Genomic DNA, 16,866 nt, shown 5'->3' on the forward strand with positions numbered 1-16,866 from the left:
TAAAAAAAACTCGAGAAAAGATTTCACCGAAATCACTTGAAATCCTCCACATTTTTAAATGATTTGATATCCCTTGATTTAAAGGAATTTGAATGAATTGAATTCCAATTTCAATTCTTTAACAACCGAACACACCATTTTAGATTCTCATGAATTAAGATTCCAATTCCAACGAAACGAACACGCCATGCCATGGGATTTTAATTCCAATTCCTTTGAATTCCCACTAATTCTGTGAAACGAACGCGTCCTAAGTTCATCACACTCTCTATTTTGTTAATAACAAAATAAAAAGAAAAAAATATTATGCTTCATTCTCTTCAACCTTTTCTCAATTAACCCCCCTTGTATATTAAGCTACTGCATATGTGAATATCCATCGGACAATACTCTCTCTTTGTTCACATGTATTTATTTTCTTACTGTCTCTCTATATCTTCCTAATGACCATAAAAGTGAAGGTGATAAAGAGTGAAGTAGTGGCACCAAAACAACCATGGTCCGAGCACCGGCTACCCCTTACGAACCTCGACTTGGTAGTGCCACCAATGGATTTGGGTGGTTTCTTTTGTTACAAGAAACCCGAGCAAGTGGACACCGTAAACATGATTGATGCACTCAATACTTCTTTATCTCAAGTACTTGCCTTGTTCTACCCGCTTGCTGGAGAGATTGTGCCCAACGCAGCCGGTGAGCCTGAGATTCATTGCAATTATAGAGGTGTCAACTTTACTGAAGCTTATGCTGATGTGAATCTCTGGGAACTTGACTTCTACAATCATGATGTGAATATTGTCTTAATGTAAATATATTGTATTTATTATAGAATCAAAGTATTATTATAGTTTGATTATATTTCCTTGTATATCTCCTTGTAAGTTGTAACTATTAATATCCTTTGGGACTGGAATGAAAGCATCGAACAATTCATTATCCAATCTGGTATCAAGAGCCTAAAAAAACCCTAACTGTGTTTCTCCCACCATCGCCATTCTTGGCTGCTATCACCAAATAAACCACTAATATTTTGTTCATATTTTTTTCCTCATCCAAGTTTGTCATCATGGGTGATTCTGCCTCTTCCGCCGACAAGTCCAACAACCTTCATCTCGTTTATACGGTCACAAATCTCCAACAGCGTATTCGCACGTTGGATGGAACCAAGATCACCTACTCGGCTTGGGTCAAACTTTTCAAGCTTCATGCCCGCGGGTATGACGTATTGAGCCACATCGATGGCACTGCTGGCCCGGATCCAACCGATCGGACATACGATGCTTGGAGCAAAATTGATTCCATTGTATTACAATGGATCTATGCCACTATTTCTGAGGATTACTTGAATCGTATCCTTGAGGCTGAATCCACTGCCTTTGAAGCATGGACACGTCTCAGTGAAATCTTCTTGAACAACAAAGGTCCTCGCGCCGCTGCTCTTGAACAAGAGTTCACGAACATCTATCTTCGTGCTTTTCCAACTCTTGAAGCCTACTGGAAAAAGATCAAAGACATTGGGAACCAGTTGGCCGATGTCGGCATGCCCATGGATAACCAACGATTGGTCATTCAACTGGTTCGGGGTCTCCCCATCGAGTATGATGCAACCGGATCCCTAATCAATCAGGCTATGCCCCCTTGGGAAAAAGCAGTTAGCATGCTCGAATCTGATTATCGCCGACAATGTGCTCGTGATCAACTGCCGTCGGCTGTTGCTGCTGCCATCGAAGTGCCTCAAACTCAACACAATAACAACACCAACCGGCGTTCCAACTACAGAGGCTCGGGTCGTGGTCAACAGCCTGGACATAACCCACGTGCTCCTTCTGATCGTGGTTCAAGTTCCAAGGGTGAATACCGACAAAGGGGAGGTTCCCGACCCAACAATACTTCCAGACCTCCTCACTCCACATCAAACTATCGACCCAATCCTCCTTCACAAATTTATTGGTCTACGGCCCCTCAACAGCCTCAATGGCCAAACTACTATGGGACGCCGCCGCCACCACCATGTCCATATCCGGCTCAACCCGGATGGGCTTCTCCTGGATCATGGGCTCCACCTGTACCATGGGTTGCCACACCGCATCAGGCCTCCACATTGGCTACTCCCAAAGCCGGACAACAATCACACAACCCTTTTGTGCAAAGCCATATCCCTCAGGCCCATGTCACTGATTTTGATGCTTTACGACCCACTGACCTTAGTGAAGCATTCTCTGCTATGAATATGGACACTGGTGCTCAAGATGACCCATGGCATATGGACACAGGTGCTTCGTCACATATCCCCGGTCCAGGTAAAATTACTAAACCAAGTAATATTAATTTCATTAACAATATACGAGTCGGTAATGGTCAGCTACTTCCCGTTCTAGGAACTGGTACCACTACACTACCTTCCCAAACCAAACCACTCGAACTCAAAAATGTCCTTTACGCACCCAACATTATTAAAAACCTTGTATCCGTGCGTCAGTTTAATATTGATAATTGGACTTCTGTTGAATTTGACCCGTTTGGTTTTTCTGTGAAGGATTTCACGGATGGGAAGATTTTGGAGAGACATGATAGCACCGGTCCTCTCTACCCGTTCACCAGCTCTGCTTCCGCATTTTATGTTTCTAAAGAACCGGATTTTTGGCATAGCCGGTTTGGTCATCCCGGCCAACCAGTTTTTGATTTCCTTTCTTTAAATAAAATTATTGCTTGTAATAAACGTGGTCATGATTTGGTTTGTAATTCATGTCAAGTTTCTAAACATAGACGATTACCATTTAATATATCATCATCTATTTCCGTTTTACCTTTTGATATAATCCATTGCGATCTTTGGACATCACCTATTTTAAGTAAATCAGGCTACAAATATTATATGGTAATGATAGACAATAAAACCCAATATACATGGGTATTTCCACTTAAATATAAATCCGAAACATTTGACAAATTTGCTCGTTTTCACAAGTATATTCTCACCCAATTTCAAACAAACATTAAATCCTTCCAATGTGACTTAGGGGGTGAATTTGACAACCACACATTTAAAACATTTGCTCAAACCCATGGTCTTCAACTTCGGTACTCGTGTCTTCAGACATCCCAACAAAACGGGAAATCCAAACGCATGATTCGGCGCCTAAACGAAATCATGCTCACCCTACTTACACATACTTCCCTCCCATCACATTTTTGGGTAGATGCTCTTCATTCAGCCGTTTACCTACATAACATATTGCCCACCAAAATTCTAAATTTCCATACACCAACCGCAGCTCTATACACCGCCATCCTACATATGACCATCTTCGAGTGTTTGGGTGCGCGTGTTACCCGAATACATCCGCAACTCGCCCTCATAAGCTCGCTCCTCGCTCAACCTTATGTGTTTTTCCTCGGTTATCCAGAAAACTTTCGAGGTTACCGATGCCTTGAACTATCCACGGGAAAGATCATTACTTCCCGACATGTCACATTTGACGAGTCACTTTTCCCTTTCCAAAACGGGCCTACCACAGCCACACCCGATCTATCTTTTCTAAATTCTGATTATACTCCGCATGTTTTCCAACTGCATCCACCACCAGGTTTTCCCATAACAAACACACCAAATCAGGAACAACCATCCTCTCCTGCAGCCCATCACTCACCTCAAGCCCAAATAACTCCCAATATTTTCCCATCTCCCTCCAGCCCATCCCACACCTCACCTTCTGCCCATAGCTCAGCCCACACATCCCCTGCTGAACCAGACCAGACCCACACACAACCAACATCACCAACAGCTCCACCACCGCAGCCTTTACATCATATGCAAACTCGGGCTCGTTCCGGCATTTCCAAACCTCGTATCCCACTCAACCTCAACACGAACCCATCTCTCCAATTCCTAAATCCCACCTAATAGCCCAAACCGACCCAAACTGGTTAGCTGCCATGACCGACGAATATAATGCACTAATGAAAAATCATACTTGGGATCTAGTAAAATGACCACAGGATGCTCATGTGATACGATGTATGTGGCTTTTTCGTCACAAATTCAATGCAAACGGTGATTTGCAGCGTTACAAAGCCCGACTAGTCATTAATGGTAAAAGTCAACAAGTTGGGATTGATTGTAATGAGACGTTTAGTCTGGTGGTTAAACCAACAACCATTCGCACCGTTTTAAGTCTTGCAACCTTGCGTTCTTGGCCTATCCATCAGTTGGACGTCCAAAATGCATTTTTACATGGTAATTTAAATGAAACGGTAAATATGTTTCAACCGCCCGGTTTCAAAAATTCTCAGCATCCGGATTATGTGTGCAAGCTACACAAGTCTCTTTATGGTTTGAAGCAGGCACCACGAGCATGGTACGAACGCTTTGCCACCTATTTACTTAAATGCGGGTTCAAGAGTGCTATTTCGGACACATCTTTATTTATCTACAAACAAGGCAATCAGGTGGCTTACCTCCTTTTATACGTTGATGACATTATATTAACTACATCCACAGATCAGCTATTGCATAACATCATCCACTCGCTCTCCAACGAGTTTGCTATGTCTGATCTAGGGCCACTTCATCATTTTTTGGGCATCGGCGTTTCGAGAAAACATGGAGGACTTTTCCTTTCACAGGAATCATATGCAGAGGATATCTTAGCACGTGCTGATATGTCAAATTGTAAACCCGCCTCTACTCCGGTTGAAACCGCCTCCAAACTCAGTGCCACAACTGGACCTCTTCTAACTGATGGCTCATTTTATAGAAGCATAGTTGGTGCCTTGCAATACCTTACGTTCACCAGGCCGGACATCTCCTATGCGGTTCAACAAATATGTTTGTTTATGCATGCACCACATGAACCTCTTCTACATTATTTAAAACGGGTTCTTTGCTATCTGCGGGGTTCGATCAATCACGGTATTCACATTCTCCCTTCTAAATCCATTGCCTTAACCGCATATTCTGATGTGGACTGGGGAGGGTGCCCTGATTCGAGACGGTCGACTTCTGGGTATTGTGTGTTTCTCGGTAATAATCTTATCTCATGGTCATCTAAACGCCAAGCAACCATATCTCGCTCCAGTGCCGAGGCGGAGTATCGTGGTGTGGCCAATGCTGTTGCTGAAACGAGTTGGATTCGTAACTTACTGCTTGAACTTTTTGTATCCATTCGTCAAGCTACTGTTGTCTACTGTGACAATATATCTGCAGTTTATCTTTCTGAGAACCCGGTTCAACATCAGCGTACTAAACACATAGAGATTGACATCCACTTTGTTCGGGAAAAAGTTCGCGTTGGCTTAGTTCGTGTTCTTCATGTACCAGCTGACTATCAGTATGCAGATATTTTCACCAAAGGACTTGCACGCCCCTTGTTTAACAAGTTCAAATCCAGTCTGTGTGTTTGGCCGCCTACCGCTCAGACTGCAGGGGTGTCTTAATGTAAATATATTGTATTTATTATAGAATCAAAGTATTATTATAGGTTGATTTAGTTTGATTATATTTCCTTGTATATCTCCTTCACTAAAAAAAAATTGAGTATTAGCGGTGACAAAAGTCGTCGCTAAAAGTGCCACATGTCGCCGCTAAAAGTATAGTGACGATATGTCGCCGCTAATAAATCACCGCTAATTTTCGTCACTAATGATCAGTTGTCGCCACTACTAATGTCTAATGTCGCCGTTAATTGTTGTCGCCGCTAAAGTACTTTTCGTCGCTAATGAGTCGCCACTAATAACTTTCCGGCTAACCGACGGCAGACTCCGGTAAGGCAATAGCAGCGCAAATGTCGTCGCTATGACTACCGTCGCCACTAAAAAGTATCTGCCCTGTTTTGCATTTTTTCCCGTATTCTAGCATTTTCAATTTTACTAAAATTCATAAAAATACTACAAATGTATGCATACTTTTCCATACACATCACAAACATTAATATATATAAACGTGTAAATGTACATAAATCTCAACTAGTACAAATAACTTGTTTAATTAAGTTAAAACAAAAAACTACCATTTAAAACCATAAAGTAGCTAGTCCATATTATCATTTGTCTACTCATTCGTATCATCTTCATTGGCTTTCTTCGAATCCACAAGTTGTGAAAGGCAATTTAGAAAAAGTCAGAGTCTTGCAACAAATAGTCAAGTTGAGCCTACAAAATAACATACACATTATAAGTAATTAAAAAAAATACATATTGTCAATACGAACAATTTAATTAAACTTGTCTAAAACATTTGCCAATCTACAACATTTACCAAACGCACCAAAACCAGCCAAACCCATTTGATACAAACCAGATTGTTGTAAATAGGCCATACAATTTTATTTTTTTTTAGAGTTTGGGTCTAATGTATTTGATATTGGGTTTAACAATTGCTTTAAAGTATCCGAATAACAAAAATTGAAGTTTTCTACATTTTTATGGGTCTAATGTATTCTATGTATTAGTTTTTCATTAAAGTCGAGCTCGAGCCTTGCGTATTTTTAAGTTTCACCACTTTCAGAATTCTATGTATTAGCTTTACATTACCCACTCAAGCTCGAGCCGAGCTTTGGCTCGTTTAAGGTACTACACAAGCTCAAGCCAAGCTTTGGTTCGCTTAAGGTACTACACGAGCTCGAGCCGAGCTTTGGTTCGTTTAAGGTACTACACGAGCTAGAGCCGAGCTTTGGCTCGTTTAAGGTACTACATGTATATTAAGTCTTAAATTACTTATTAAGTAATAAACAAGCTGAGCCCGAGCTTGAAAGAAAAAACTGGCGAGCCGAGCTTTAGAAAAAGAGCTCAAACCCTCATAACTCAAAACAAAGCAAGCTCGAGCCTAGTGAGCCCGGGCTCAGTTCGTTCACAACCACAAAAACCAATAAGTTGACTTGGTCAGAATTTTGTTATAAGATGGTTTGGTCAGAATTTTAAGCTACAATGTATTTTAACAGTGTAAAATTTTGAATTTGAATTTGGAACTCACATCTTTTGATATGCAATTAGCCACCATCCACTGTGTCGAGTATACAGTGAGCAGCAACCAATCTGAGCTGCCTAAGTATGAATAAAAAACAATTAAACCTTATCTCATATTAGCATAAAATGATTTCAGATAGAAAATAAGAAAACATATTTACCCTTCTCATAAACAAAAACTTGCCTTTTGAAGAACTCTGCAAACTTAATGATATCATCTGGTCCCTTAAAGTAAGCATATGCTCTAGCTGCAAATAAAGTTCAATAGGAAATTATTACTCTATCAAAAACTAGATAATCTAGAAAGATAATGTCCAAAAAAAGGTTCATGGTTCACTTATAAGTTATAATCATGAACTGTTTGAATTGAAAATATCTAAAGAACAGAAAAAAACAACACAATCTGCAGAATCTTCACGAACAAGATTACTTACTACACTTTTCAAAGGTGTGATAATTTTATTTTGATCGTTTGCATAAATCCCAGATTCGTCCTTCAATACTACCTGCATCACAACATTAAGAAATCGAAGAGAATTTTATGAATAAAATAATTAATGGATTATATTAACTTACCTCTTTATATTCAAAAGGCCTTACAAAATGCAGTGGTATCTAGGTTGGTTGATATTGATTTCCCAGTATATAATGACTTCAAACAAATGGAATCCAAATAAACTTGACAAAACATGATTTATTACACACACAACACAGGGCATAACACAAACTAAAACCCATAACTTGCAAATAAAATTAGCATAAGAAAACCTAAGGTCTGAACTTCCAAATCCTACAACCCAAAACAAACCAATATTCATCCAGCCGTTAAACAAAATCCTATCATAAAATATAACCCTAAGCAGTGTTTATATTCTTTTTTACTAAAATCAGGTTTCCGTTTTCTTAACGGTTCATTCCGGTAATTACTAGAACCGAGACCGATTATATATCCATATATCAGGACTGAAAGAGAACACAGAAGTGTATGGTCAGTCCGGGTTTGGGTTATTTAGGTCGGTTTTGTCAGGTTTTCGATCCGGGCCTAAATACGCTCAACTATGTTACAAGTTATCACACAAACATAAACTGACAAATTATATACACACAAACAGACATACACAAAAAACCTAGGTTACAAGTTATCACAATTCCAAGTCCCTAATTGATAAAAACCCTAGATTACAAGTTGCCCCAATTCCAATGTGATAAAAATCCTAGTATAGAAAAATTAACATAATAGCACAAAAAAATTACCAAATTTGTCAAATTGCACAAGATTAAGCGACGGTGGTGGTGCGGCGGCCAAAAATACTCGGACTTTGTGTTGGTGCGGCGGTGTCGCTTGAAACCGACGGTGGCAATGGCGGATCCAGCATACAAACGGGTGGTTCCCCGGAACCACCCGAGTTTCGAAATAATAGTGTACGGATATATAGAAGACGCGTAGGAACCACCTTATAAATTAAGAGGGAACCACCTAAAAAAAATTCCTGGATCCGCCACTGGACGGTGGTGAGTTGTTCCGGGGACGGTGGTGAGGTGTTCCAGTGTTGTAATTTTGGTGAGAGAGAATAAGCAAAAGTGAGATTGGGTGGAGGGAAATATCCCACCTTTCTTTCTAAACAGAATAGAACCATGACCCTTGCTTGATCTCACCACTTTACCCACGTGAAAACGGATCCAGCCAACATGTCGCCGCCTATTATTGGCGTCGCCGCTAATGCTCTCTTTTCTTGTATATCTCCTTGTAAGTTGTAACTATTAATATCCTTTGGGACTGGAATGAAAGCATCGAACAATTCATTATCCAATATATTGGAGGGAAACTAATACCCATGGGGGTGCTTGCAGTTCAGGTTAACTGTTTAAATTTATGCATGTGTTAATTTGATCGATAGAAGTGAACTATGTAACCAGGTTTACACTTTTGTAAAGACTTCATACTAATAACCTAGTTTAGTATCTGTCGCATTTGTTAATATTTAATTTATCATTTTTATTTGAAGTTTGTTTGTTAAATAGTAGTGTGAATATTGGGATAATTATTAAAATCTTATCATAATTAGTGCTTTTTTTAACCATCTTTTCATTGTAGTTGCTCTGGCCGTTAAAAAAACATTGTAGTTGTTCTTCTTAAATGTTAAATGGATTTAAATTTTAAGTTATTCAATATATTAAAAACTAGCTAGGGTATGAATCAAATACAAATTAAATTAACGTGCTAACAAGAATCAAGTAGTGTAATTATATATACAACATAGTATAATTATAGTGCAGTGTAATTACACTACGATGTAATTATAAAATTACACTACTTGCATATATAATTATCCTATTTGATTCGCAAAATTAGAACGCTTTTTTAATTTGTACATTAAATTTCCCCTTAAAAACTATTTACCTAACACATAAATTTTAATTCATTTTTTTTTTCATTTTTTGCAACCATCATTTGACGGTCAAAAATTTTTTTCTTACATTTTAGGATCGAAGCAGGGCGGTTGCAAAATGTATAACTGTTTTGCCGTCAGATATTGGTTGGTCGCAGTTGTTACAATTTTGGTCACAAATCAGTAGATAATTTTGCAACCATACCGAGTAATGATTGTTTTGTTGTTCGTTTTAATTTTTCCAACCAGGTTACATCATTGAAATGCGGTGGAATGGTGGTAGCGTGCTTGTTTGATCATCGAGTAGTGGATGGCTATTCATTGTACATGTTCACGACTTCATGGGCCAATACGTGTCGCTTACAACCACCATCTCTCGTACCTAATTTTGATCGTTCAGACCTTAAACCTCGGCACTCAAGGCATTACACGCCTTCGGTAGCCAATATGTTTGTTCCCATAGCTAAACTCCCATCACCTCAAACCAATTCAGACACTGAATCAGACTCCAACGATCAGGACTCGCTTATAAGTCGACTATACTATATGGAAGGTGACCAAATCAAGAGGCTCCAATTGTTGGCTAGTGAAAATGGAACTAGAAGGTCTACGGTAGAGTCGCTCATTTCTTTTATATGGAAGGTTATGGCTTCATTCTTGGAGGATTCTGGCTGTCCTAGTTATATGTGCAACATCGCGGTTCCTGCTCAAGGACGGAGATGGTTAAGTGAGGGAGAAGCAGTCGAAAAACAAAAGTTGATGGCGGCACGTTGTGGCAACGTTTTTTCTATGCCCTTCTGAGGAATCCAAGCAAAGGTAAAAAGACTATGAAAGTGTCTTGGTGTCAAAAGGCCGGTTAGACTAACTTTCTAGCTTAGTTTTCAGTAATCACAAACACTGAACATTGAACATTAAACATAAGTATCACCGTCGTTTAGTAATTAATACGTTGGTGATGGTGGTTACACTGACGAAAATCTCTCAAACTACTGAATATACATTTACGACAGATTATCGACAGACAGTTTATCAACGGGTTCCTTCAAATTGACGAACTACTTTTCCTACATAATCCGTCCGTAATTAAAATTAAAATTTTTTATTAATTAACATAAAATCTATTTAAGTTGCTTGAAAATAAAAATATATTACCATTCTAGTAAATTATGTAGAACAAAACTAGAATAATTACAAATTGTGGCCCCAATGATCGAATATCTGAATAGTTGCAAGAATGTGTTCGTTTGACTCACTAAAGTTTTCTTTGCCTTATTTTCTAAGTGAGTATCCAAAATAATCCATATAACAAACAAATGAACCACGTTAATAGTTTATAAACCGTATGTCTATGTTATTCCAAAATTTCCATTTATATATTCCTTTTCACAATAAATGATAGGATTTGGTGGGCATGCCATTGACTTTAGTGGCAAACGAGGTTCACGAGTTGTCCGAAAGTGCATCAACCAAGGACCACTTCAAACAGTTGATAGATTGGGCTGAGGACCAAAGGCTGACCCCGCTGATATCACGACCGTTCACGGTTAAGGAAAGCGCGTATTCCATAATGGTGTCATCAGGGCTAGGGTTAACACTTTTGGGAACCATGGATTTTGGGTGGGTTGAACCGGTGTTAATATCGTGCCATATTCCAACTACTCGGATCGATTGTCATGTGATGCCGATGGCTAGTCCGGTCAACGGGGATGATTGGATTGTCTACATGCATTTGCCGAAGAAGCAGTTGGACTATATCGAGGCACGTGCCCAAGCCTTTGACTGCTGGTTACTTGCAACACGGTTTAAACACTCGTATTTCTCGAATATGAAGTTTTCCATGAGTAATGGAGAATTATAAAAATATGTTTTATATGTTTCGCTTTGAATACTATTTGTTGTAGTAACTTTTTTTCTACCTGTTCCAAGGGATCATTGTTGTAGTAACGTCTTACTGCTTCTCCTTCATTCACTTCTCTTTTTTTTTTTTTTTTTTTTTTTCTTACTGGACCTCTATAGCTTCCCAATGGCCATTAAAGTGAAGGTGATAAAGAGTGAAGTAGTGGCACCAAAACAACCATGGATTGGGCTGTTTTTTCTGTTACAAGAAACCACATCATGAGCAAGTGGACAACATAAACATGGTTGATGCACTCAAGACTTCTTAATCTCAAGTACTCTTGCACAACAAGAAATTCTATCTGATAAATTTCACCCCTATAGCAACGAAATGTCGTTGCCAAACCCTTTAGCGACAAGTTGCAATTCCATCCACACAGGAGATCAGTTGACTCATGTGTTGTTGCATGGCGTCCCATGGTGTAGCAAAATTAAAAAATATATACAATATAAGCACAAGTATTTAACTTTAAGCATTATTGTTCAGATTACAACCTAAAACTATAGGAAAATCAAGCCCTTTTAACCTGTATGATTATTTTGATGCTGCCGCTACTAATAATTTGTTTTGCTCGTAAACTGACCTTAATAGCAAGCAAACTAAAATTTGAGATCTGTTCAGTTTGGTTTGTTTATTTAAAATTATTTTTGAAAATTTGTGATCTTATAAAAAGTAAATGGCTCGCTTATAAGTTGAATATATGTTATATGAGCGTGGTTGATCAAATCAAGAGCCTCCAATTGTTGGCAATTGAAAATGGAACTAGAAGGTCTGCGGATTGCATCTTCATTCTTGGAGGATTCTGTTGTCCAGGTTATAAGTGCAACATCACGGTTGCGGCTCAAGCTATATGATTGTTATTTTGACTTGAGAGTTATTAGACATTTAATACGCATTGGTATGTGATTGGTATGTGTTTAGAATCCGATCTAACTTTTAATTATGGTAAAGATACTATTTTCTGCATTTGAGGGTTTTGTTTTTATTTTATATTATTAAAAGGTGCCACTAAGATCACAAGAATTTGTAGTGACAATAAAAAAAATGCCACTAAAGCTTAAGTTTTAGTGGCAGACAAAAAAAGTGAAAACTCAAAAGTTTGTAATGGTAGAAATAAAAAGTATACGAAAAAATGCCACTAAAAGTCTAAAATGTTTTTGATGACATACGAAAAACATGCCACTAAAGTCCAAAATGTTTTAATGGCATACGAAAAAAAAGCGCCACTAAAAATTTAAACGTTTGTAGTGGCAGTTAAAATGCCACTGAAAGTCAAAATGTTTCTAATGACATACAGAAAAAATGCCACTAAAGTCCAAAAGGTTTAGTGGTATACAGAATAAAGTGCCACTAAAAGGCTAAAAGTTTGTAGTGGCAGACGAAAAAAATGCCACTAAAAGGCTTTAGTGATTGCGCTTCTAGATACATTTTTTTTTTGTGTTTTCATTCCAACAAGGTTCTTAGTGACACTTCTTTGGTTTCTTGTGATACTTTTTGTGTGCCATTAAATGACTTTTTATTTGTAGTGATCGTAGTCCCGGCTCAAGGAAGGAGATGGTTAAGTGATGGAGAAGGAGTCCAAAAACAAAAGTTGATGGTAACATTTTCTCTATGCCCTTCTGAGGGATTCAAGCAAAGGTAAAGCACTTTGAAAGTGTTTTGGTTTCAAAATGCCCTTTAGACAAACTGTCTTGCCTAGTTTTTAGTATCTTTAAAGCATCATCATGAACATCGAACAAAAACAAAGTATATTCTTTGGTAATACGCTGGTAATGATGGTTACTGACTAAAATTTGTTTACTGACGAACACATTAGCGACAGATTATCGACGAACAGATCATTGACAAACAGTTTATTGGTGGGTTATTTTAAATTTTACGAATGACTTTTCCTTGATAATCTGTTCGTAGTTATTTTTTTAATATAATATAAAATACATTTTAAGTGCTCGAAATTAAAAAAAAAGATGAATTGGAAATAAATAATCCCAGCTTTTGTGTATTGGCCGATAATAATCCCAACTTTAAAAATCACTACCAGCGGTCCCAACTTTCAACTATTTTTGTCTCAATGGTTCTCCATTAAAAAAAACTTAACGCTGTTATGTTTTTCCCAAGTTTCAAACCGATGTTTTAGGGCTTTTGATCGAAAAAACGATACGATTCGACTGATGTAAAACTTATCTTGAAACTGTTATCCAAGCGACGAAACAATGTTTCAATTCGGGTGTTTAAATTTCCAATTAACAAAAATCAGGTCATTTAAATCACAGTTTCGAGATAAGTTTTACATCGGTCGAATCGTACCGTTCTTCGGATCAAAAGCCCTGAAACACCAATTTGAAACTTGGGAAAAAAACATAACGACGTTAAGTATTTTTTAACAGATGACCATATATTGAGACAAAAATAGTTGAAAGTTAGGAGCTCTGGTAGTGATTTTTAAAGTTGGGATTATTATTGGCCAACACAAAAAAGTTGGGATTATTTATTTCCAATTTTCCAAAAAATAAGAGTTCTAGAAATTAAAGTTATTTGTTTAATAGGGTGGTAGGAAATTATCATTGGTGGCCAATGATCGAATCTTTTAGTAATCATAAAAAACGTTAGATTTAATCCAAAAATGTGTTCGTTAGACCCGCTAAAGCGTTTTTGTCTAATTTTCTAAGTTAGTATCCATGATAATAATCAAACATCACTTCACAACTATTACTTAAATAATACCATAGAATAAACAAACTTTTCTAGATTGACAAAACTAGCACGTATATGGTATAAACAAATGAACACGTTGATAATATTTTAAACCGCTTAACCGTTCTGTCTAGGGGTGTGCATAAATAGGGCCGAACCGAAATACCCGACAACCTGAACCGAAAAAACCCGAAACCCGGACCTGCACTTTAAAATTTGGTTTTTCATCGGGTCAGATATCCATGGCAATTCGGGTTCGGGTCGGGTATCGGGCCAAGATCCGGGTTGCCCGAACTATTTAAGGACTGACTCGAAATTGTGTAATCAATTATAATAAAACACTTTTTTGGTTACCATATTTGCATTTGGTTTCCATATTAGTGTCATTGCTGCTGATCTCCTTTCCTTTTAGACTTTAATCCTCTAACCTATTAAAAATAGAAACTGATAATTATCAATTTGCATGCTTAAAAATCAAATTAACACAGCAAAAATACATAAATAACAGTTGCCGGAATCAAAGTTTGATTTTGAGCGAAAGTAATCAACTATTGGTTTTACAAGATATTAATTAAACTGTTTTAATTAATTATGTGTATAATGGTTCTAAATGATGTGAATACATGCTTTGATCAATACAGTTAGTTTGTTAGGTTCGTCCTTGCTAGTAAAATTTGGGAAACCGACATCATCTTCAACACATGCATCAATTTGACATGAAACTATAATAATGTTCTACTACTCCTTAAAAGACTTCAACTTTTCTTAAAATCTTTCCTTTGTATTTATGTATTGTATTAGATCACTAGAAGATTCAATTGCTAACGATATTATAATTTTCAACTTCAGTGCGACAAATCGCATATTAGATCATCTGCAAAGCTTATTTTATAAAAACAAAAGTGATGATGTAACTTGGCAGATATACCTTATGAAGTATGCTAGTTTGATTTCTTTCATGAATGACTTCATTAGCATCTGCACCAAATGACATAGTTTTTTACAACACATTCAATGAACAATATAATGTGACAAATTATATAGATTGTAATCAAAAGCAAAGCAAGGATTGAAGAACTTTTAACTTTGGCGTTTTTGTTGCTGGTTAACCATAAATGGAGTCATCGAATAAGCTAAAGTATTATCATTCATTCTACAATCACATATTTGCATAGAATTAAGTATTTGCATAGATATAAAGGGTATGCTATAAAAGAAATTGTTAATTAAATAATCAGGAAACATAATCAAACACATGTTCATTAAGACATTTCATCAAACAGTTGGAGAGCATGCTAAATCAAACAATAAATCAAGTCTATAGTGATCAATTAAGCACCAAAATTGAGAAGTCATATTGTACTAATCAATTAAAAATGAAGAATCATGGACCAAATTCAACATATCCTTCAACTTCTTGAAAAAATTGACAATCTAGCATGAAGAAAAATGAACAGACTTTACCTGATTAAGACCCCATGTTGTATGTGTAAATCATTTGTCAATTGAATGGAGTTTGCAATTGAATCATATCCGGGTCTTCTATGCATGATTCATAATAACACAATCGATTGAAACAGTGAATGTAAATTTCGGTTTCGGTCCTGTATGCAAAGCACCGAGAGACCGACCATACACAAGACCGATACCCGATAATTCCCATCAGTTCAGTATTCGGTCTCTGAATTTCTGTTATATCGGTCCTCGGGTTCTATTGGGTCGGGTCGGGTTTTGTATTTTGCACAGCCCTTGTTCTGTCAGTCTTATGTTATTCCACTTCACATAATCCATTTTTATGGCTTTATTCTTATACTATTTGCACTTTAAATAACAGGATTTGGTGGACATGCCATTGACTTTAGTGGCCAACGAGGTTCACGAGTTGTCCGAAAGTGCATCAACCAAGGAACACTTCAAACATCTGTTGAGGACCAAATACAGAGCCCGCTGATATCACGACCGTTCGTGGTTAAGAAAAATGCCTATTTCATAATGGTGTCATTGGGGCTCAGGTTAACACTTTTGGGAAACATGGATTTTGGGTGGGGTAAACTGATGTTAATTAATACTATGTCATATTCCAAGTACTGAGATGGATTGTCATGTGGCAAGTTTGGTCAACGGGGATTGAAGAAACACTAAGTGACCCCGGGCAGATTATAGGTAATCTGGGGGCTAAGTAATGTTTCCCACGAAGGTTAGGTCCAGCAGAGTAAGTTGTACTTCAGGGAACCTGCAAAACAGACACCGTAAGCTCGTCACTGAGAAGGGGGGGGGTTCCTCCTTGTGACCACCCTCCGGCGTGAGAATCAGTCTATATTGCTCTTTGAATATAAAAGTATATGAATACTATTAGAGCAGTTATCAAGTAAGTTATACGAGATAGTAGATGATGAAATGATAATACCATTTGCTGTCTTTTATAGCCGAAGGTGGGTATCCAAGGGGTTTAGCCGGCCCAACACGCTACCAACTGTAACCTATGCACGTGCCTTGCCTGTGAGTGGTGGACAGGTAGCGTCTGACATAGAGCAGGCGTGCCGTGCACTCTTCGTCTTCTACCAACTGAGCCCTGCTGGGACCTACCTCTTCAGCAGGGCTCAGTTGGTCCCGCATGACTCACCTTGAACAGGGATGTCTGCGCAAAGACCATCTACTCCCGCAGGACCCACCATGCTCAGAGAAGCCTACGCGCAGTATGCAAGCTGCATACGCAGGGAAAAGCCTCCCAATGGTAAAGTAACCCGCCTGTTCCCGCAGTTGCGGATACAAGCCATCAGGGAAGGCTACCCGCACAGCATAGCTACACGCATAAGGCTTAACACTTACAAATATTCAGTGTCACCTGAAAGAATGAGCAAAGGCGGGAGGGGGAAAACTCCCGCCAAAATGGGCCAGTCCGTATGATGGAGGATCTTTTGCGTG

At 38.1% G+C, this 16,866-nt stretch overlaps 1 pseudogene; it reads left to right on the forward strand.

Moving 5' to 3' along the window:
- The first annotated feature begins 416 nt into the window (after positions 1-416).
- On the forward strand, positions 417-11,179 carry LOC143573178 (coniferyl alcohol acyltransferase-like; annotated as a pseudogene).
- Positions 11,180-16,866: the final 5,687 nt, after the last annotated feature.

This window comes from Bidens hawaiensis, unplaced genomic scaffold (assembly GCF_021521415.1).
Source record: "Bidens hawaiensis isolate Kalapana, Puna unplaced genomic scaffold, B.hawaiensis_p1.1 tig00001382_1, whole genome shotgun sequence".
Lineage (NCBI taxonomy): Eukaryota > Viridiplantae > Streptophyta > Magnoliopsida > Asterales > Asteraceae > Bidens > Bidens hawaiensis.